The sequence below is a fragment of the Gymnoscopelus braueri genome (assembly GCF_963280865.1).
Source record: "Gymnoscopelus braueri genome assembly, chromosome: 17".
Classification (NCBI taxonomy): domain Eukaryota; kingdom Metazoa; phylum Chordata; class Actinopteri; order Myctophiformes; family Myctophidae; genus Gymnoscopelus; species Gymnoscopelus braueri.
Genome location: NC_137617.1, coordinates 41044581 through 41067624, shown reverse-complemented (window position 1 = coordinate 41067624; position 23044 = coordinate 41044581). Strand labels below are relative to the sequence as shown.

General features: G+C 42.1%; 1 pseudogene across 1 annotated transcript in view; it reads right to left on the bottom strand.

The window, feature by feature from the left end:
* The window catches only part of LOC308105145 (neurotrypsin-like), a 105757-nt pseudogene that overhangs the window by 3081 nt on the left and 79632 nt on the right, over nucleotides 1–23044 (bottom strand). Inside the window, exons 3-11 of the transcript in view lie at nucleotides 13047–13289; nucleotides 11354–11492; nucleotides 9760–9950; nucleotides 8607–8754; nucleotides 6430–6608; nucleotides 5733–5874; nucleotides 4429–4649; nucleotides 2277–2418; nucleotides 1142–1426 (exon numbers count right to left, since the gene is read on the bottom strand). The product of the transcript in view is annotated as a neurotrypsin-like (transcript). The remainder of the gene's footprint in view (nucleotides 1–1141; nucleotides 1427–2276; nucleotides 2419–4428; nucleotides 4650–5732; nucleotides 5875–6429; nucleotides 6609–8606; nucleotides 8755–9759; nucleotides 9951–11353; nucleotides 11493–13046; nucleotides 13290–23044) is intronic.

Genomic DNA, 23044 nt, shown 5'->3' with positions numbered 1-23044 from the left:
TTAATGTATGTTTCGTTATATCATAATTTATATCTGAAAAGTAACTAGTAACTAAAGTTTTCAAATAATTGTAGTGGATGGAGTAAAAGTACAATATTTGCCTCTGAGATGTAGTGGAATAGAAGTAAAAGTATTGAAAATTGGAAATACTCAAGTAAAGTACAAATACCTCAAAATTGTACTTAAGTACAGTACTTGTAAAATGTAAATGTACTTATTTACTTTCCACCACTGCCCCTGGGGGACCCCAGCCGATGAAGAATATAGTGTGGTTACGTGTTAATTGCGCTTCATACTAGAAACCCCGTCACAGTTCATGAAGCTGTTCTGAATTCCTTCATAAACAGTAGGATTGCTGTTAGAATCATGGCACCATTTGACTTTTTATTGCATAGAATGATGAGGAAAGTGGCAGCATAGAGAGGGATGACTCTATGTCATATCACACATTCCAGTGTCAATTTGAAGTCGTAGTATGTAACTTTGCCATGTGTTTACATGACCAAACAATATTATTGGGTATTTGGGTGTTTTCACTGTTTATTTTGGTAGACGAGGATGTTAACAAACAGTGAAACCACCAAAATACAGAGAAGGTTGAGAACCACTGCCTTATATAAAAGCTGGTAAAAGTGTGACATCTAGTGGCTGAATGTTACTTTAAATGTTTAACATTTAACTAATTGAGAAAATAAATTTGCACTGTATATCTTTACAGGCGTATTAATACACTGGGTTTTGCTGAGTGTGTCCAGAATGTTAAGTTATGTGGTCAGCATGTTGCACTGTAAGCTCTCCACCATTACCTTAAATGGGTAATGTTGTTAGTAGGAATAAACACAGAAGCACCCGGGAGTGAATGGGCCTTACCTAAGCCAGTACTTCTCAAAGTTGGGTCCGGGGACCCACAGGGCTCCTTGAAAGGGTTCCAGGGGGTCCCCAGCTAAATTAGTTAATATAGCATCAAATTAGTTTAACCATACATCGGCTATTTATAAAAAATCTTGAAAAAAAAATACATTTTAATCACACAAATCTTATATGAGGGTCTCTAGCACAAAATATTTTCCGATGGGAGTCCGCAGGCCAAATACATATTGATATGGGTTCCTTGACGTGAAAAAGTTTGAGAACCACTCACCTAAGCATGTCGTCACCTCCTCCTTGGCTCTCCTTGTTGCTCCCTTCCTCCGCCATCTTCCTCAGGCCGCAGGTCAGCTCGTGCGCCCTGGCCGGCTCCAGTGGCGTCCTCTCCGGGGTGACGTCGCACCTCGCGCCGGCGTCCTGCCGGCGCCTGCAGCCCTGGAGGCTCTGTCCCGGGGAGGGACACTCCCCCAGGAACTCCTCCTTGCCCGTGCAGCGCACCTGGTCCAGGTGGATGGGACCCTTGCCCTGGCCGAAGCCCCCCGCTGCCACAGCCCCACCGCTGCAGCAGTAAGGGCCACAGGCAGGGGGACAGCGAGAGAACGGGAGAAAGAAAGGTCAGAGAAGGAAGTGCTTTCTCTCTGTCACACGCATGCTCTCAGACACCATAGACATAAAGGTAGAGAGGCCTCCGCCGACTCTGGGGCGACTGTATCTGCGGGCGGCATTTTTGGGAAGGCAAACTGCCTATCAAAGTGACTGCTGGCCAATCACAGCGCGTCTTTTCTGGGACATGGCAGAATCTAGTAGTTGATTAAGAATATAGCGGGATATTCTTTATACAACTATATTCTGACCCATGTAAAGTGTCTTTGGGTACTATATAGCGCTATATAAATTAGAGATATTATTATTATTATCATCTTTCTAACATTACACCAGTGTTGATTTTAATTTTGATTTAGTTTTACTTTAGTCAGTCTTTTCAATAAATTTCCATTTAGTTTTAGTCATATTTTAGTCATCTGAAATGGTTTAGTTTTTGTCTAGTTTTAGTCGACTAAATATAAGATTTTAGTTTACTAAATATACAGTCGATTTAGTCGACAAAAATGTATTTAGTCGGTGCCTTGATGGCCTCATAATGGCTGATTTTACACTTGGTTGCATGCTGAAAATAGCCGATCTGCTATTTTCAGAGCGCAACCGAACATAAAATGACTTGTCTTTTAGTTCTACTGGATCTCTTCTCCACTAGACCCTCACTAACATTTTAGTCTCGTATTTATTTGTTGATAAAATTGGCAACATATTTAGTCATCATAACAAAAAAAGGTTGTCGACGAACATTTTTTGCCATCGTTTTAGTCAACGAAATCAACACTGCATTACACACACACACACACACTGACCTGTGGCCCAGCTGTCGACACACCACGGCCGCGTTGAGGTTGTTCCAGCCAGAGTCACAGATGCTGCCCCAGTCCCCATGCAGGTAGACCTCCACACGCCCCTCCTTCCTGCTGCGGCCCCCCGCCAGACGCACCAGCGGACCTGAACCAAAACATCTGTATGTATGAAACCTCATCTCCATCTCCATCTATCTTTTCTGTAAATCAACGCCCTACTTAATCATTCTACAGCGTCACACAAAAGCAGCAGATCTACAAGCTCGAAACACGTCGCTTCACGATCTGCTACTCTTGCTGTTTTTGAATTTCAATCTTGAAAGGTAACAGTTTTGGACATAATGAGGTTTCCACCCGACAGAAACGATGTGTCAAGCAGTGGTTCCAAAACTGACTTCATGTCTAGGACCCCCAAATTAATCACGGTTTTGGCCACGGAACCCCATCAGAAAATATTTTGAGCTAGGGACCCCCGTATAAGATTTGTCATAAAAAATTTAAATGTAACATTTTCTCAAGATTTGGGGAAAAATAGCCGATCTGTAAGCTCACAACGGGTTGCACGCTTGTAGATCGTCTATTTTCAAATAGCTGATGTGATTTACTGTATATAGGTTTAAAAGTGGTTAAACGGATTTTGATGCTCTTCAGTGGTTTGGATGCTAAATTAAAGCAGTTGTTCACCCACAAAATTACTTATTCTCTATCAATTACACACCCCATGAAGCCTTGAATTCATGGAGATGTTTTTGACGCCAATAAAATTAATTACCGGCGGAAAGATGCTAATGTATCCAGTATACAGTAGGAGACACAAAGGAGACTCTTTGTGTCTCCTACCGGAAATACACCCGGTCGTCAAATTATTGGCTTAGGAAAGCGTCAAAAACAGAAAAATCTCCATGAATTCAAGGCTTCATGGGGTGTGTAATTGATAGAAAATAAGTACGTTTTTGGGTGAACTATTCCTTTAAGTCATTTTGCCGGGGCCCCCCTGGAACCCCCTCAAGGACCCCCTGGGGCTTCCCGGACCCCACTTTGAGAACCACTGGTGTAAAAGCACTTTCAATTGCCTCGTTGAAACGTGCTTTACAAACAAACTGGCCTCATTCACATTCATGTGTGTCTGCGTCTGCCTCGGTCCACCTTTGTGAGGAGGACAACAATGTCACAAGGGCAGAAACTAGACACATGGTTTAAATCAGGTGTGTAACTAACACAAAGAAACGTGCATGTGTGTGTGTGTGTGTGTGTGTGTGTGTGTGTGTGTGTGTGTGCATGCTTGCGTGGATGTTGTGTCTGCGTGTGCGTATGTTCACTGTCAGACGGTTAAATGTCCAGTGAAAGGTGTAAAATGTTCCCTTGCGGTATCTGGTCTCCATTCTAATTCTAATAGAGTGTATGTCTGCACACAGCAGACAGCTGGACCTCTGGGATACAGAGACAGTAAACACCTCTTTATTCTCCTCTCCTGTCAACATGTGGCATTTCAACCTGCCAGGGGCGCGCACACACACAGACACACACAGACACACACACACACACACAGACACACATCCACATGCAAACACACACATCCACTTCCACACCTACAGTAGATACACAAGCTTTTCCACAGCATTGTACTGTAATGAATGATACACATACACTCTGTGCTCTTATAGGGCTGCAACTATCAATTATCGATTATATTATAGCAATTATTCCATAGATTACTTTTCCGACTAATCGAATAACAAAGGACATTCAGTTTTAACCAAAAAAATAGCACTTTTAAGTCCCATTTTATACTTTATCATACATCTGTGTCATGCAATAGCCAGTCTAGCTCTAAACGTGTCACAAAGCAACACCTTGTGAGCTTGTAGATTGGCTATATTCTATATTTTTTATTATTGTATATTATTATTATATTTTCATGTCAAGGACCCCCAGAATTATTTGTATTTGGGCCGTGGACCCCCATCTGAACATATTTTGTTCCAGGGACCCCAGAAGCAAAGATTTGAGTTGTTGTTCGCTTTAAAATATATATATTCAAAGATTTGCACACATTTTCAAGATTAAAATGACACCGATGCCTTCCCGGTCTTAATGGGTTAATCAACTCTTGCACTCCCCTCTCTCTCTCTCTCTCTCTCTCTCTCTCTTGTACCTGTGGAAGGCGCGATGACCGGCACCTCGTTGGTCTCGGGGCCGGCCCCTCCCCTGCAGCGCACGCCCACGTCCTCGGCGTGGGAGCAGTCGGTCCGCCCCCAGATGCCGTGGTGGCAGTCCAGCAGGGAGGTCTCGGACCCCTCGCACTGGACCTCGTCCATCAGGATCAGGCCCACGCCTTCGCCAAACATGCCGTCCACCACCACCTCGGCGTGGCCCCTACAAGGTGCAACAACAAGATGACTGATTGATTTTCCTATTTGTCTCAACTGTTTAAGAAAGTAGGTAGCTGATATATTGCACCTTTACCGTAGTGCTAGGTATACTCTTAGTTGCTTGTTTTAGAAGAGAATGCACTTAAAAACTTCTGGTGATTAGTAGTTTTCTTGTCTACCTTTGTTGAATGCACTTATTGTAAGTCGCTTTGGATAATAGCGTCTGCTAAATGACTGTAATGTAATGATTGATAGAATACTTTATTGGTCAGAAATGTAAAACAGCACGAGGTACAGTCAGACGTTTAGGCTAAAAGGCAGTGGTGGAAAAAGTACTCAAATTTTTTACTTAAGTAAAAGTGTCAATACTGCAGTGTAGAAATACTCTGTTACAAGTAAAAGTCCGGAATTCAAAATTTACTTGAGTAAAAGTACAAAAGTATTAGTATGAAAATGTACTTGAAAAGTACCAAAAGTAGAAAGTACTCATTATGCAGAATGTCCCATTTCACAAGTTTTCAAATAATATAATATAATAATATAACAATAGCAGAAAATAGCAGATCTACAAGCTCACGACGCGTCGCGCTGGGACGCGTTGTGAGCTTGTAGATCGTCTATTTTCAGCATGCAACCAAGTGTAAAATCCGCCATTACGACGCCATCAGGGCACCGCCAAAATACATTTTAATCGACTAAATCAACTGTAGATTTAGTCGACAAAAACTAGACAAAAACTAAAATATGACTAAAACTAATGGAATTTTATTCAAAAGACTATGACTAAAACTAAATCAAATTGTGCTGTCAAAATCAACACTGGAATCAACTATGAAGGGACAGCCCCAGAACATCATACAGTATATCAGAAACTTCATGAGTACTAGATTTATATTATATTATCTCATGGCAGACCTCCAAACTATTTTTATGCCAAGTTTGATGCCGATTGGAGTTTGGTCCCGTGGGTGCCGGACCCGGTGGCAGTTTTAATGTAGGCTATTTTTTTTACATGCACAGCATTCATGTCAAAGAGCACGCGGGGACTGTGTTTCTGTGAGTTTGTGTGTATGTAGTGCTTCCTCACCTGTAGCCCAGCTGTCTGCAGACCACCTGTGCGTGTTCCTGGGTCCAGTGGTCGTCACACACCGTTCCCCAGTCGCCGTTGTGGAGCACCTCCACACGCCCCTCCCACGGACTGTCCCCTCCCACCAGCCTGACCACACCGTCTGATACGCACGCACACACACACACACACACACACACACACACACACAGACACAGACACAGACACACACACACACACACGACAGGATTAAGTGATTTACTCAGTTCTGGAAAATACAGTAGCAGTGGAATATAAATATATATATATATATATATATAACAAGCTGCGAGCTCAACGATTTATTTTTAAGAAGTGCCATATTTCATTTACAATTTTTACTCAGGCCTACATTATCATCTGTTATTATAACACCATCTTAACATTGACACATTCATATACTCCTACAGTGTTGTACAAAACATAGCCATTCATTTGTTCCGGTGGATATAATCATGATAATAATTATATTAATAATTGTAATAATTGAGTTCAGTTTTATAGACTCTTATGTAAGTGTGTGCATCTACACACACACACACACACACACACATACATACATACACACACACACACACACACACACACACACACACACACACACACACACACACACACACACACACACACACACACACACACACACACACACACACACACACACACGTGTGTGTAGTACCTGTGTACGGGCTGCAGGACGCCCCAGCATCTTCCATGTGGTCGCAGTTGTGCTGCTCCCAGTCACCATGGAGACACTGATCCAGGGACAGCTCGTTTCCTGTGCACCTCACAGCATCCAGCATGATGGGCCCTGAACCCTGGCCGAAGTGGGCCCACGACCACGCCTTGGCCACGCCCCTGGAATACACGCACACAGAGACCCCCGTTACCCCTGTGGGCGGCAGCGGCTCAGGAGGTAGAGACCCTGTCCATTATGACAGAGCCCCTGTCATAATAGGCAAACAATCTGCAAAATCTACGAGTTTTCAACGCATCACATTGCGCTGAGAGCTCGTAGATTGGCTGTTTTCATGGTGTAGCAGCAAAGAAAGGAGGGGACCAAGTATAGGAATTTGACTGTATTTGAAGAGTACGCATTCTTTGGTTTTGGTTCCTCAACATTGTAGCAACAATAATAAAGAGAATGAACAATAACAACAGTAGACGGTAAAGGAAATTAGCATAGTATGTACATTAATCAGAGCAGGGTCCTATCTATATATTATATCCATGTATCTGTGTGTATGTATCTGCGTACTGCACAGCATACTGTGTGTGTGTGTGTGTGTGCGTGTAATAAGCAGACAGGTAACAGGCCTATATATCAATTGTTCATAACCTGATTTCCTGTGCTAATTAGCTCTTCTGGGACGTCTGCTGGACTGGCCATTAGACTTTGACATGGTCACACACACACACACACACACACACACACACACACACACACACACACACACACACACACACACACACACACACACACACACACACACACACACACACACACACACACACACACACACGCTACAGTGCTTCTAGCTGTCAAAGCCATTATCACCTCTCTCTCTGTAGCTGTTTGAGAATGGCCAGAGGATATCCATTATTTACTCGCCGTTCCCAGCTATCTCCTCACATACACAAACACAGATGGCGAGGGGTGTGCTTTGGCATTTGAGAAGATGAGACGCACGTTAAATGTCAGAACACAGAAACAGAGTTCACTCTGTTCGTAGTTCTAACGTCATCGCTGTTCAACAGAAGCTGCTTTCAGTCAGTACCTGAAATACTGTCTGTGGGGACGCCACTCTCTCAGCCAGGAGAGACAATCAACATATGTTCTATTTTCTTTTTTAAATTTAGAGTAGCCAATTATTTTTACTCCTTTTCTCTCCCAATTTAGTAATACTAATTAATCCTCTCCACATATTTTTATCCTACTAGCTCACTTGCCATGCTGTGAGGAGCCCCCAACCCACGGGAGGACGTAGCACCTCCATCCTACTCCTCCTCTTCAACACCCCCCATTTTAGTTACACATCACTTTGCAGATTAGATTCTAATTACAAAACACACATTAACCAATTAAGCCCTATCTTATACTAGAGGTTCGGGCCCATCTAGAGTCCGCACACACACACACTTCTTTTTGTCTTTGCAGTCGTGTAAAGTTGTCCTACTGTAAATCAAATTAGTCAAAGCACTTGCATAACATGCGGCTTATCAGAAATGGGAATTCAACCCCCAACCCTTTTCTGTACAAAAAATGATTTGAAAAAAAGGAAAAAAAATTATGGGAATTCAAAAATATTTCAAAATATATTTTCGTGAACGGAAATGACGAACAGATGACCGCTTCCTTTCTCAGCTTTCGGCAGGTGTAGTTCTAGACTCCATAGCATTCGTGGGATTGTGGAATAGTTGTCTGGCCACGCGAGACTATAGTTGCAGCCCTACATACTGTACTGGCCTCCTCCACACACCCGCCACCCTTCTTTCCACTCTGTGACAGCAGCACCCAGATGGCAGGGAGGCACCACCACCACACATATGTCTGCCCAGTGGAGGTGTGAGCCAATCCGTCCCTACATTAGTGATGGGTCGTTCATGATCGATTCGTTCAAAAGAACTAGTTCTTTGGCATGAACGTGAACGAACCCGTTCACTTCCTGAAGGTTCACGCTTTCGTTCATGACGGGACGGGAGGGCAGCGGTGCGGTTGAGTAGTTTTTCACTAGACATGAACGAATCATTTGAATGGATCATTGCCGTGAACATGAACGAAATAGTTTGTTCACTGAAATGAACGTTTTTTTTCTCCCACCACTAGTGTGAGCCAATCCTTCCCTGCATGCGTACCCGAAGCCCAGCTGTCTGCAGACCACCTCTGCATCCCTGTCGTCCCATTGGTCGTCGCAGACCGAGCCCCATCTGCCTCGGTGGAACACCTCCACCCGCCCCTCGAACTCCTCCTCTCCGCCCACCAGTCGCAGTGGAGGGGCGGAGCCTGAGAGAGGAAATGAAACACACAGTATTACATTATATTATCGTCGCTGTTGGGTGGAAATCTTGTATGTCCAAAACTGTTCCATTGTAATTATTGAAACAAAAAGAATGTAATGGTGTAAATAGCCGATCTACAAGCTCACAACCCGTCACGATGTCACACGTTGTGAGCTTGTGGATCGGCTATTTTCACTGCTTTTGACGCTCTTGCATCTCCATATTTCATCTTTTTCTTTTTCTTCCATAAATGAATTACGTATTTTTAATTAATTAATGACCTATCACAATGCATTGCACTTCGACACCTACTGTATAGTGTATAGTGTTAACACGAGCAAGAATAAATAATAACTACAGTGGATCCATTGCAACACAGGTTCTTTTTTTTTCTTAATTTCCTGAAAAGTAACGGTTTGGGACATACAAGGTTTCTGCCAGACGGTGACGACATTCTAACGTTAAAGATAACGATGATTTAAAATGTTTCTGAAGCCTCTCTGTCCCTCCTGTGTCTTACATTACAAAGTTCACTTCACGGTTGCATCACAATGTGCTTTATTACTCACTGTCTCTCCTCTCTCTCTCTCTCTCTCCACTCTGTCTCTCTCTCATCCTGCAAAATGGTCTCTGTCGGGCACAAAACCTTGTATCTCCATATTTATATTTTTATACCATATATGTTTTTTTTCCTCCCGCAAGTTAATGCCTTGCCGTGTTGTTAGCTCGTAGATCTGCTATTTTTGGAAACATTTTGAAGGTGAAAGTGGTTAAGTGTGCCTGTGGGTTATATAAATATAAATATTTATAAGAGGTTCTTTTTTTCCATTTCCTGAAAAGTAAAAGTCTTGGACTTACAAGATTTCCACTCGACACCAACAACATTGTCTCTCTTATCTCCTCTCTCTCTCTCTTTCTCTCTCTCTCTCTGTGTGTGTGTGTGTGTCTCTCCCTCTCAGGTATATGTGTGTGCGTGCGTGTGTGTGTGTGTAGTAAGGGAGGGGGTCACACTGACCTTCCGGCGGCGGCGCGCACTCCACTCCCGCCTCGTTTCCATGGTTGCAGTCGCCGGTGACGAACGTCCTGCTCCGGCACTGGCTCAGGGCGCCCTCGTCGCCGCGGCAACCCAGGCGCTCGTAGTGGAAGAGGCCCAGGCCCGCCGAGCCGGACTGAGAGTGCTGCAGTGCCGTGCCCACCTCACTGCCAAGGAGACCGACACATCAGCATACACTACAGTGTACTGCTGTCAGTTAGAAACCTTGTATCTCCGTATTTCCATTTCGTCATACAAGAGTGTCGCACGAAAATAGCAGATCGACAAGCTCACAAGGTGTCGTGATGAGACACCTTGTGAGCTTGTCGATCGGCTATTTTCACTATTTTAATTAAAAAATAATAATAATAATAATGATAAAAAGAGGAACGGTTTTGGACATACAAGGTTTCTAGTACCCGACACCGACTGTTCTACCTCTTTAGTAAGCAGAAAATAGATTTCGGTTGCCAATTTCAGCCAATCAGGAGAGAGTGGTACCAATTCATCGGCTTCAATTTTATAGTGTTTCTGTTCCAATTTTGTCTGCTCATTTATTTGTGTCATCACTTCCAATTTCACTCGTTTATCCTGTATGAGTTCCGTCTCCTGATTCGATGAAATTGGTGTGCCGATCTGAAAATGAATTTTCTGTTTACTAAAGAGCCGGAGAGATGGAGAGAACTCTGTTACTGAACAAACACTCTATAGCAATGAGTACTGTCAGAATATAGAGCCATTTAACACCTGCTCAAAGAAATGTAGGGAACACTTTGATCCCTTAATTATTTTGAGTTTTCATGAACTGTGTACTGTACATACTGCTAACAAAAACTGCTCAAAAGAAGTGTTCCCTTAATTATTTTGAGCAGTACATCACTTACCCTACCTTTAACTCCGAGAGCGTACAAATGGAACCAAATGGACCCGTAAAGGTCCATTTGGTTCCATTGTAGCCTCTGAGTCTGTATCGATACGAATATCGGCAAGCATGATCATACGATATACTGTACATTGCTGTATCGATTTTTCGAGCACAGCCCTACAACACATGCATAATGTATTGTCCCAATAGAGCATCGCAGTTCCCGCCCACTTCCTGGTTTTTCGTGGTGCCGGAAGGAACAACTCAATGCATTTTTCCCATTGACATTTCCAAAAATATTTATATCTATTAATTTAAGCCTCGAATCAAGCCATCATGACATGACATGAATCATGACCATAAAAAGTTTTTTTCTGTGATTTTTATTTTTATTTTATATTTAATTATATGATATACTATATTTAATAAATACCCTTTGTTTTGCAGTTTTCAAAAAAGAAAATCACAGAATCAAACGTTGTATGGTCATGATTCATGTCATGTCATGATGGCTTGATTCGAGGCTTAAATTAATAGATATAAATATTTTTGGAAATGTCAATGGGAAAAATGCATTGAGTTGTTCCTTCCGGCACCACGAAAAACCAGGAAGTGGGCGGGAACTGCGATGCTCTATTCAGTGAATGTGCAGTATTAATACACCGAATGGGGACAATGCGTTTCTTTTTGATGATTTCTCCATACCCCAGACCCAGCTGTCTGCAGATCACGCCGGCGTCTCTGTCCGTCCAGTGAGAGTCGCACACCGCCCCCCACTGGCCATTCAGGTATACTTCCACACGCCCGCTGCCAGTAGACGAGCCGCCAACCAGCCGCGCCGCACCTGACCACAGCACAGACCACAGCTCAGAGCTCACACACCACACCACTCACTAAAGCTATAAGTACCAGGATCACTGAAGCAATCCTTTTTGACACTTGGGTGCAGAAACCGCACAACATAAAATATTTAATGCAGAACTGCAGTGTTCAAACAATGTACACTACATACTTGATATATAAGACCCATTCATAATGCAGCAGAACCTTGCCCACTGTGGAAACATGGGACTGAACCAGACACGGGTATGATGGTAGAATAACATAAGTGGGGGAAGGATAGTTAGCCTGGAATCCAGACCGATCCGCTAGGTTTTTTTTTTTCTCACTTCACTACTCAGCCTGGCCAGGGTCCTATTTGACTCGTATTTTCAAACATCACCAATTACGTAGGCAAGTCAGGAAGTGACTTGAGTTTTATATTGGAAAACACTGACCCCCCCCCCCCCCCCCACAGACCAATCAGAAGCCGCCGGCTGTTTTCTTCCATTTGTGCACGTCCGGCCCTTGGAAATAGGAGGCTTGCCTGACTGAGAATCGAAGTGAGAAAAAAAGAAGAAGACGAATGTAGCAATCAGTCTGGATTCCAGGCTATAGTGGATAGTCCTGATCCTTAGTCACTGATAATGGCTCAGTGGAATCGCCCAGAAAAGTGTGACTCACACCCAAACAGAACAGAGTCTCCCATGAATACATCCAATTCCAACATCCATTATGGGTGATTTATTTTTGCCAGACCCAAGGGGTCGGGCTTACATGAGGCTTTGTACCTGTTTCGTCCATACATGGGCATGGTCACTTTGTCCTCCGGCCCCAGCCAAAAAAAAGTCATGACATCATTATTATGTCACAAGTATGTAATTAAGTAAAGCTCATCATACTAGAACTTCATTCTGGGTCTGGCAGAACCAGGTCTCCTGGTCTTGTTATTGTAACATTTTTCACAAATTTTTCAAAATGGTGAAAAGAGCAGCTACTGTATAGCTATACAAGCAGTATAGTGACGCATTGTGAGCTTGTTATAAATACAGGTGTGCCTTGACATTTTGACTTGCCCATCGGTGTCCCGTGGGAACAAAAGTGTTAAAAAACCACTGAGCTAGAGCAGTGGTTCTGAACATTTTCAGGCCGCGACCCCCCAAAATAATCATATTTGAACTTGGACAAGCACTTGGAATGTAGGAGGCATTCAATTTTGTTTGACTCGGTTCCACAGATAAATATTGTGAAAATAGCAGAACTACACAGCTCACATCGCCTCACGTTGTGAGCTTGTAGATCTGCTATTTTCACAATTGTTGCCTCTTCCTTATATAATTTGACAATTTGGCCAATGTTTGACCAGTTGTTTTTTAAGGTATTAAAAAGGCCTTAATTAAAAATCCTTAAATTGTCACTTCACTGTCATCTGGGGACCCCCCAAAAAATCATGTGGGGACCCCCCTGGGGTTCCTGGCCCACAGGTTGAGAACCACTGCTGAGTTTAGTGGACTGATATTTGCAGTGAACAATCGCAGGCCAGTCAGGATAACATGCACTGTGACAGTATTATGTTTACCTTGGTGACAGTCGCAGTAGGCCCATCCGATGGCCCCCGAGGTCTGCCTGAAGAAGCACCAGGGGTTGGACTCCCGGTCGGGGTTCCTGCAGTAGCTGTGGTCGCCCAGCCCTCTGCCGGGGTACTGCAGCACGTAGTCGGGGAACTCCGTCCACTTCAGACAGGGGGCGCCAGAGTCCGTCTGGGACACCGTCCCGTTGTAGTAGCCCAGCTCTGTGAAGCCCTCAGAGCAGGAGAGAGGGGCTGAGGTGGAGAGAGAGACAGAAAGACCCAAGAACCAGAGCATAAGTGGATGTGGACAAGAAGATGAGGGAAATATTATATTTGGTAATAGAGGGAAGGGCAGATTCACAAGAAGGAGGTCAAACCGAAGGGATTTTGGAGGTGGAGGATAAGATGGAGAGATGAGGAGGAGTGTGCTGTAATTGCTGTTATTCACATCACATCATCCCCTTGCTTTATTATTCTGTGAACACAAAGGCTTATGTGGCTGATTTTCATGCGATGTAAAAGGGCCCTGCTAGCAGCAGGACTCATGCATGTAATGCATTCACCTCACTGATCCATATATTCAACTTCCTTTAACCTTATTCAGTACTTCTTTGTACAATATACAGTTAAATAGATCTGCTATACAAAGAAAAAGAAGAATAATAAAAGAAAAGAAAGACATTTCCATCGATAATGACATGCCCAAGGGACACCAGGGTTAGAGCAACGGATAAGGGACAACTCCAGATATTTACGTATTAGTCCATATCTCTAGACAACAATATCAGTTGCTTTTTCAAAATAATTACATGGAATTGACTTGAGAAAATGTCTCCATTATGGTTGAAAAAGATGCTTGTGGTACATAATCGTGTATTGACTCAGACTTTACTTGGTATAATATTGACCTACATTGTATATGTCTCGCATTCAAAACCAGCTACACATTGCAATACTCTGGAGGTCTCTCTACTGTTAACAGTGAATGTAAGGATAAGTATCATTGTATTTGTTTATACAGAGCTTGGGAATGAATGAATGAATGCATTTTTTTCCCCGTGTCTTGTCATAAGACCCATCCCTTACGGGATTATAAGACACCAAAAACATAAATTAACAATATCACATTCTCTTCCTGGAAAACTGCACACAAGAAAATGTTTGGTAAACACCCAAAACAAAAAATAAATAAAATAAATTATACATCACATGTATGTTCTCTTTGCCCATCTGTCCCAGGCCCCTTCCAAATACTTGCGAATACCCTGTGCTCGAAAAAGTCTCTGTGCGTCATCCAACCAAATCAAGGCCAGGTTTCTACACCTCTTAAATAATTTTTGACGCAGGTCATGATGATACATGGGGCAATAGAAAACAAAATGGAACTCACTCTCAATATAATGTCACAATAAATACAAATCGGGTGAGTTTAGCTTCTTCCACTGCTGACATCACAAAGTTACCCAATTAAACTGTACAATTATTGAATGATGGGGGCGTGGCAGACTTAGCTGTGCAAAGACCGATTTCCAGCGTATTTATTGTTTATGAGAAATAAATATACATTTATAACAAATCCATAATGTAGTACTGTTGCTTTTCACAGCATTTGACTTTCCAGCATTTAAAAGTATCTGTTGCACTGCCCTGATTTCAGTTGTTTTTTTAACACAGTGCACAAATTCAGCTTTAGCGGAATGAGGAGGAAACTGCTGACATGTAAATGCAGCAACAACAAAACAAACAAACACCCACCCACCCACCCACACACACACACAGGAGGACATAATGGTGCAGTTCATAGCACTAGTTTACAGGGAATGCACCCACAGACGTACAGTTGTGCGTGCGTACACACACACACACACACGCACACGCACACGCGCACACACACACACACAGAGAGGTGAGAGCCCGTGCTCACTTTGAGGGGTGCTCTGAGGCCAAATGGCCATTAAACTATGATTAATGGCAGAGGTACTTCAATAACCTGGAGCAGTCTTATCTCTTAAACACACACCCAGCTAGGCTGCCCTGGAACAACATTATCAATGCGGTGCTTCCCTCCAGCCCACCCTACAAACGGTCTGTAACACGCACATGCACATGCACATGCACATGCACATGCACATGCACATGCACATGCACATGCACATGCACATGTTCCAATATGGAAGAAGTAGAATGCAGGGGCAACTAAAGCACAGGAGCACAAAATAAGGGTCCGAAACTACAGTAAGGGGGAAAATGTGCTGCTCTAGCTTGAAGTAACAGTGAACCCGATAAATCTAAGAGACTCATTCACAACATGCAAGGTCATTAGAGTTAGAGCCATAACAACTTGCTTAGACAAGTGTATTGAAGACACTTCTGTCTCTTTAAGAACATGAAACGGACCGGTTGGAGGAGAGATAGCTAAATTTGGTTTGACCGCAGGGGGCGGAAATAAAAGTAAAAATAGAGTTGACAGTCACAAGTCACAGTAAAGTCTCCGTGTTGTTACCTATACTAGAAGAGGTAAGAGATCATAACTACGCCAAACCTTTGACATGTATCTGTATTTTTAGAGATGTTTATTAACCCATAAAAGGTATCTTTTTATGGTTTACAAAACATTACACATTATGTTAATGTACGTAGCAAAGAAGTGCTTTCACCTATGACTCTTAAAGACAAGTAGAACATTCAAGAAAACCTGCATTTTTCTCATTGGCCCATGGGCCCAAAGGTCAAGGGGGCAACTAACTGGAGCCTAGAGCCCCCGCCCGAAGGGTCATTCTAGGTGGTCAGAAGAGCCCCATGGGATTTTCTCAAGAATCACTTCTGCTCACGAAAGGCTAAATATTTAGTTTTGCGTTCCTTTCTGGTTTCCCCCAGTCACTGGATCTGGACTTCTATATTCTAGAACGGGGGGCATGCCAGTATCTGTCCCCAAAATGACCATAAGTATTGTTTTATTATTTTTACCAAGTACTGTTGTGATGGTATTTCAGAGTATAATCTCCTGGTAATTAAAAAAGAAAAAAGTTGATAACACATCCTGCACTTTTATTATTATAAAAGTGCAGGATGTACAGGAGTTCAAACATGAGGTGGAGCAAAGCCAGGAAGATGGTGAACATCGTTTTCTGCTAGCCTGCAGAACTATTCTTTTTATACCCGCCAGGAGGCTGGAACAAACTTTGCCGGTCCTGTGTAGGCAACCTGGACTGGCGGGGATCTGCTCTTGTTTATATACTGTAGCTGTTTATCCTGTACTGTGTTAATGTGCAATTATGACAACAATGATTTTTTTTTTTGCATGTTACAGAAAATGGCTACTTCCAGCTCCAGCCTCCTTTGTGAAGATCAGTTCCTGTGCTCCATTTGTCTGGCTGTGTTTGAGGATCCAGTGTCAACTGCATGTGGACATAACTTCTGTAAGGCCTGTATCACAGGCTACTGGGATACCTCTGTTATCTATCAGTGCCCGCTCTGCAAGACGGCCTTTGGGATTAGACCGGATCTCGCAGTCAATACTTTCATCTCAGAGCTCGCTGCGCAGTTTATGCTGTCTGTTAGAGTGACAGACAGCGCCGTCAAGCCCTGTCTGGAGTGTCAGACCTCTTCCTGTGGAACTCATCTAGAGCCACATCAGAGGGTCAAAGGTCTGCTGAAAAATAACCTGGGGGGCAGCAGGTGTCAGAAACACAACAATCTCCTGACGTTGTTCTGTAGAGCCAAGCAGGTCACTCTGTGTGACATCTGCGTTGGGACGCACAGCCAGGACCACGAAATCGTTCCTGTCCAGCAAGAGTGTCGAGAGAAGAGGGCTCAGCTGGGGAAGATGGAGATTAAAGTGCAATGCATGATCCATGAGAGGCTGCAGAAGGTGCAGGAGTTCAAATACGGAGCAAAGGTGGAGCAAAGCCAGGAAGACGGTGAAAATGAGATAGCAGGAATCGTGCAGGAATTCTCCACTCTGATATATGCCATTGAAAAAGTCAAAGCTGAGCTCATTGGTGCAGTTGATGAAAAGCAAAAAGAAGCAGAGAAACGGGCTCAAGACCATGTTCAAGATCTGGAGAAGGAAATTACTGAGCTACGGAGTACCCAGCTGAAGGAGCTGCTGGACACCAAGGACAACCTCCAACTCCTTCAGAACTTTCCATCCCAATCCATCCTCCCAAACACTAAGGACTGGTCTGTCATTATGGCCAGCAGACAGCTTGGAACTGAGCCCATGCGGGAATCATTACGAAGAATAATTTCTCATCTGAAAATGACAGTTAATCAGATGAGTAAGGAGATGAAGAAGTTCCGCGTTACACAGATGTTAAGAGATGCTGCTCTAAGGAGGATGCAACAGTATTCAGTGGATGTTGTTCTCGATACTTCAACGGCACAGTTCTGTAGAGCCAAGCAGGTCACTCTGTGTGACATCTGCGTTGGGACGCACAGCCAGGACCACGAGATCGTTCCTGTCCAGCAAGAGTGTAGAGAGAAGAGGGCTCAGCTGGGGAAGATGGAGACTAAAGTGCAATGCATGATCAATGAGCAAGGCCAGGAAGATGGTGAAAATGAGAATGCAGGAATCGTGCAGGAATTCTCCACTCTGACGTCTGCCCTTGAAAAAATCAAAGTTGAGCTCATTGGTGCAGTTGATGAAAAGCAAAAAGAAGCAGAGAAACAGGCTCAAGACCATGTTCAAGATCTGGAGCAGGAAATTACTGAGCTACGCAGTCTGAGTACCCAGCTGAAGGAGCTGCTGGACACCAAGGACAACCTCCAACTCTTTCAGAACTTTCCATCCCAGTCCGTCCTCCCAAACACTAAGGACTGGTCTGTCATTATGGCCAGCAGCCAGCTTGGAACTGAGACCATGCGGGAATCATTAAGAAGAAGAATTTGTCATCTGAAAATGACAGTTAATCAGATGAGTAAGGAGATGAAGAAGTTCTGCGATACACAGATGTTAAGTGATGCTGCTCTAAGGAGGATGCAACAGTATTCAGTGGACGTTGTTCTCGATCCTTCAACAGCACAGCGAAATCTCGTCCTGTCTTCTGATAGGAAACAAGTGAGCTTCAGTGCCGCAGTACAACGTCGCATCACAGGCTTAAAGACATTTCAACATAAATTTGCGGTTCTAGGAAAGACAGGCTTCTCCTCAGGGAAGTTCTACTTTGAGGTGCACGTGGGAACGAAGACGGAATGGAATATAGGAGTGGCCACTGAGTCTATTAGCAGGAGAGGGATAATTCCTGGCAGTGGACTCTGGGCTTTAATGTTCATCCTTGATAGATATGAAGCCTTCGGTCTACCTGAAGTCCAAGTGCACTGGAGGAAGGTGGAGAAGGTTGGGGTGTTTGTGGATTATGAAGAAGGCGTTGTTTCATTCTATGACGTGGAGGCCAGATGCCTCATTTATTCTTTCACTGGCTGCCACTTCACTGAGAGAATCTACCCGTACCTTAATCCCTGTGACAATGAATATGTAGACAACCTAGCACCATTGGTCATCACTGCTGTCAGTCATACTGAGTGATTGGTGGGTGAATGAGCAGGCCTCATTAAAAACATTTAATCTAAAACAGCTATTGTAATTGCTATATTTTTTGTGTTTTTCCATCCACAATTTTTGATCAAAGCTTGGGTGAAAAAAATATAAGGCTGAAGGGGACACTAACCTAAATGTCTACAGAAAACGTTAATTGTTTGAGTTGAGTGTTCATAGTGCATCAAGGGGAATAAATCAACGTTAGTTTAATCAAACTGTACGCTTGGTAGAGAATGTTAATACAATATAACTAATACATCTGCAGTGGTTTGAGGTCGTCTCCCTAAGCTTCCATTGAGACATTTACCCCCCGGTGTTGGGGAGGACAACTAGGGCTAACACGATTACAACATTTAAATTGACGATTAATTACAAATAATTGCGATTAACAATTTATTTGTGTTTTTAAATTAACACATATTTAAAAAAACAAATATTTCAGTTTGCCTTTTAGGTTTCGTAATAAAAAATTGCACAGGGCATATATGACAAATAACTTTAATATACAAAGAAATAATAAATACATAATAAATGTAAATATAGCGGAAATGGCTGATCTACAAGCTTACAACGTCACTTTGGCTATTTTTGGAAAATGTTTGAAAATGTATGAACATTAACATGGAAACGATTTAATATGAAAAATAATTGTGATTACGGTATCTAAAATGATAGCGATTTGGCGATTATATAATAATTGTGACCTATTAAAGAACAACTACTGGCTGACAAGTAGTACTGAAGCCTGAAGCTCAGAAAGCAGAATCTCTCCTGTCCAAATGCAGATGCCTCATTGGAAGAGCGGTAGAGATTTGGTATCTCATGTCAGGTTCGAATCCCTGGTAGCACATGGATCAAATGCACAATATTGTACACAACCTTTTGTTTTTGAGTTTACCTTTTCAAGTCATTTGAGGTGAGCAAAAGCGGTTGTATAAAAGTAATGACCAGTGGTGTAAAGTAGCTAAGTGCGTTAACTGCGTTTACTCAAGTACTATACTTAAGTACTATACTTAAGTACAATTTTGAGGTATTTTTGTTTACTGGAGTATTTCCAATTTTCAATACTTTTACTTCTACGCCATTACATCTCAGAGGCAAATATTGTACTTTTTACTCCACTACAATTATTTGAAAACTTTAGTTACTTTGTAGATTTTGATTATTATTACAAAACATACATTAACCACTTCAGCCCTATATACATTTCGGCCATTTGAAAATAACCGATCTACAAGCTTACAATGCGTCGCATTGTGAGCATGTAGATCTGCTATTGTCAAAGGATTTGTATACATTAGAAAACTTGTGAAATGGGACGTTCTGCATAATGAATACTTTTGTTACTTTAAGTGCATTTTGATACCAGTACCTTTGTATTTTTACTCAACTACATTTGAATTCTGGACTTTTACTTGTAATGGAGTATTTCTACATTGCAGTATTGACACTTTTACTTAAGTAAAACATTTGAGTACTTTTTCCACCACTGGTGAATGCTCTATTTAAGCTCTACCTCCTGTACTGTCTAGCAAGCTGATGCTGAATGTGGGCATTGTAGTTCCCTGCTGTACGTTTAATACAGTGAAGTGGCTTTGTCTTCTCAGTCAAAAATAACACAAAGCCTCAATACCTTTTGAGCCATTTTATATGGACTTTCAGTGAGCCTTTAATGTTGTCACGTGATTGGCCAAAGACTGATGCTCTCAGATGGAACACAGAGGGTGCGTTCGAAAATACAGCACTGAGCGCACTGGCCAATACAAACTAATAGGCGAGTGTGCTCCGGTGCGTAATTTCCGAACGCACCCATAATAACCTGTGTAAATATGATTAAAAAAAAACCCCAACATATTAATGTAATCTAATGTTTATCACCAAAAATCTGCTACAGATGCAAATACAATATTAAATATCAATCTATCTCTGTTAATGTATGTATCTATTTTTATTTTCATCAAGATTTTCTTTTGAATCAGATCATGTCTCATTCTGCAAGTACAGTCTGACCATTAGCCAATCTGACTAGTCATTTACTATGTATGATGGTATCACGGAATGTTTTACTGTATTTCTAACTAAATGTAAATAAACCAACTTAGATCTAAGAACTCAGAACTCAGATTTTCCTGGTTTATATCTTAACGTTTTCGCAGCCAGACATCAAATTATTGGCTTATGAATGTGTCAAAAACAAAACAATCTCCATGAATTCAAGGTTTCATGGGCTGTGCAATTGATAGAGATTATTAAGTAATTTTTTGGGTGAACTACTCCTTTTAACACTTAGATACAAGCTGGATGGGGGAAGGGCACTGTAAGTGAAAGTAAAGTTGACAGTCACAAATCACAGTAAAGTCTTCGACCGTGTTGTTACCTATACAAGAAGAGGTAAGAGATCACTTTTGATATATATTTGTATTTTGTGAGCTATTTATTAACCCCTAAAATATTTCTTTTTATGGTTTACAAAAGATTACACATGTTAAACGTAGAAAGAAGTGCTTTCACCTGTGACTCTTAAAGTCTGCCAAGCGGAAAATTCTAGAAAACCTGCATATTTCTCATTTTGTCTTGTTTGCTTCACTATAAAATAGTTTGTCACAATGTCATAGTTTGCGGGTCTTGTCGTGGTGTCATAGTTTACAGGTTTTGTCACGGTATCATAGTTTGCGGGTTCTGGGGTCTGGGTAGTATAGTCAGAGCTGGATCCCTGAACGGGCCTGTAGGCCCATGGGCACAAAGGTTTGGGGGTCGACTACCTGGAGCCTAGACTAGAGCAATAAGCCCCGGCCCCGAAGACTCATTCTAATCTAGATGGTTTCCCACAACCACTGGACCTGGACTTCTGTATATTCTAGAATGGGGGGATATGCCAGTATCTGTCCCCAAAATGACTATCAAGTCTTTTTCTTCTCCCCCCCCTCCCTTTTTTTTACCAAGTACTGTTGTAATGGTATTTTAGAGTATAATTTCCTGGTAATTAAAAAAGTTAAAAGTTGATAACATCCTGCACTTGAGATCCTAAAGGTGCAGGAGGTGCAGGAGTTCAAACCAGAACATGTCCGTACACGGACAAACGTGTCCGTGGCAAGACTTGTCCATGTCCGTGGACAAAACTACATTTTCAAATGGTTCAAATAGCCAATCTACAAGCTCACAACATGTTGATGTTGATGGCTAGTTGAACTACTTGATTTTTTTTTTGAAAATAGTAAAACTTGGCAAAGAAGTTTAGGGATAATGCGTAAGGAAAACGCAAATAGGGCCCATAGCATACAGTACAACACATTATTTTTGATGGGAAAATGAATTGCAACAACTATGCCGTGACAGTGAAGAAAGGGAACTTGGAAAGACGCTTTCTGACAAACCATAAATCATTTGACTAGACCTTTCCAGCAGACATAGAACTGAGAAAAAGGAACTGAAATCTCAGCCATATGTACTGTATTTGTGTACCATACATGGAACTGGATAGAGCTCTCTCATCATTATTCTACTGTAAGTATTTGTCTCATCAGCAAGAACTGCACAGTGATGGTGAAGAAAGAGAACTGGGAAAGACACTTGCAGAAAAAGCACACGTCATTTGACTAGACATTTCCAGCAGACAGAGAACTGAGAAAAATAAACTAAGGAACTGAAATATCAACCATTGCGGATAAACCACACGTCATTTGACTAGACATTTCCAGCAGACAGAGAACTGAGAAAAATACATAAACTAAGGAACTGAAATTTCAACCATTGCCATATAAAAATATCAAGTCAAGTGCAAGTATGTTAATCATAAATAATGTTTTTATTATTGTTTGATGTGCATTACACTTTTTTCATAATTATACATATTAAACTATTGACTTAGGGATCTATAATAAGATACAAAGGCAGTGGCTAAATAGAATAGATCTCATGCCCACAATGAAACTGTTTGGGCACAGAGGAGGCCCCTAACCTTCTTGAATTAGCACTCACGTCACAAATGTGTTTCGTTGTGAGCTTGTAGATTTTCTTTCCGAATATACTGACTATGTATGTATATATGTATATATATATATAGTTTTAAAATGTGTAGCACACTGGCATAGACACTATGGCACATTACGAGTCCATTAGTTTACATTAAGCGCTAGTCATTTGGGTTTCTGGTAAAATTATTGACCAGTTATTTTTTATGTCTGTGACATAAAATATTGATCAAAATGTCTGTCACTTACTTTTTTTATTGTTGATTATCACAAAAACGGAATCACCTCTGTTTGAAGTTACAACTAGGTGTGCGATCTCGTTAGGTTAAGGCAAAGAGTAGGTTAATAAACTACTTTTTAGGTTCTGGTTTTGCTACAGTACCTTAGCTTAGCTTGATATGGCGACCCAATGTAAGCTATATGGCACTTTTTTTTCTCTTTTCTTTTTGTTTGTCCTGTTGGCTACTGTAAACCCCAATCAATATTAGAGATATGTC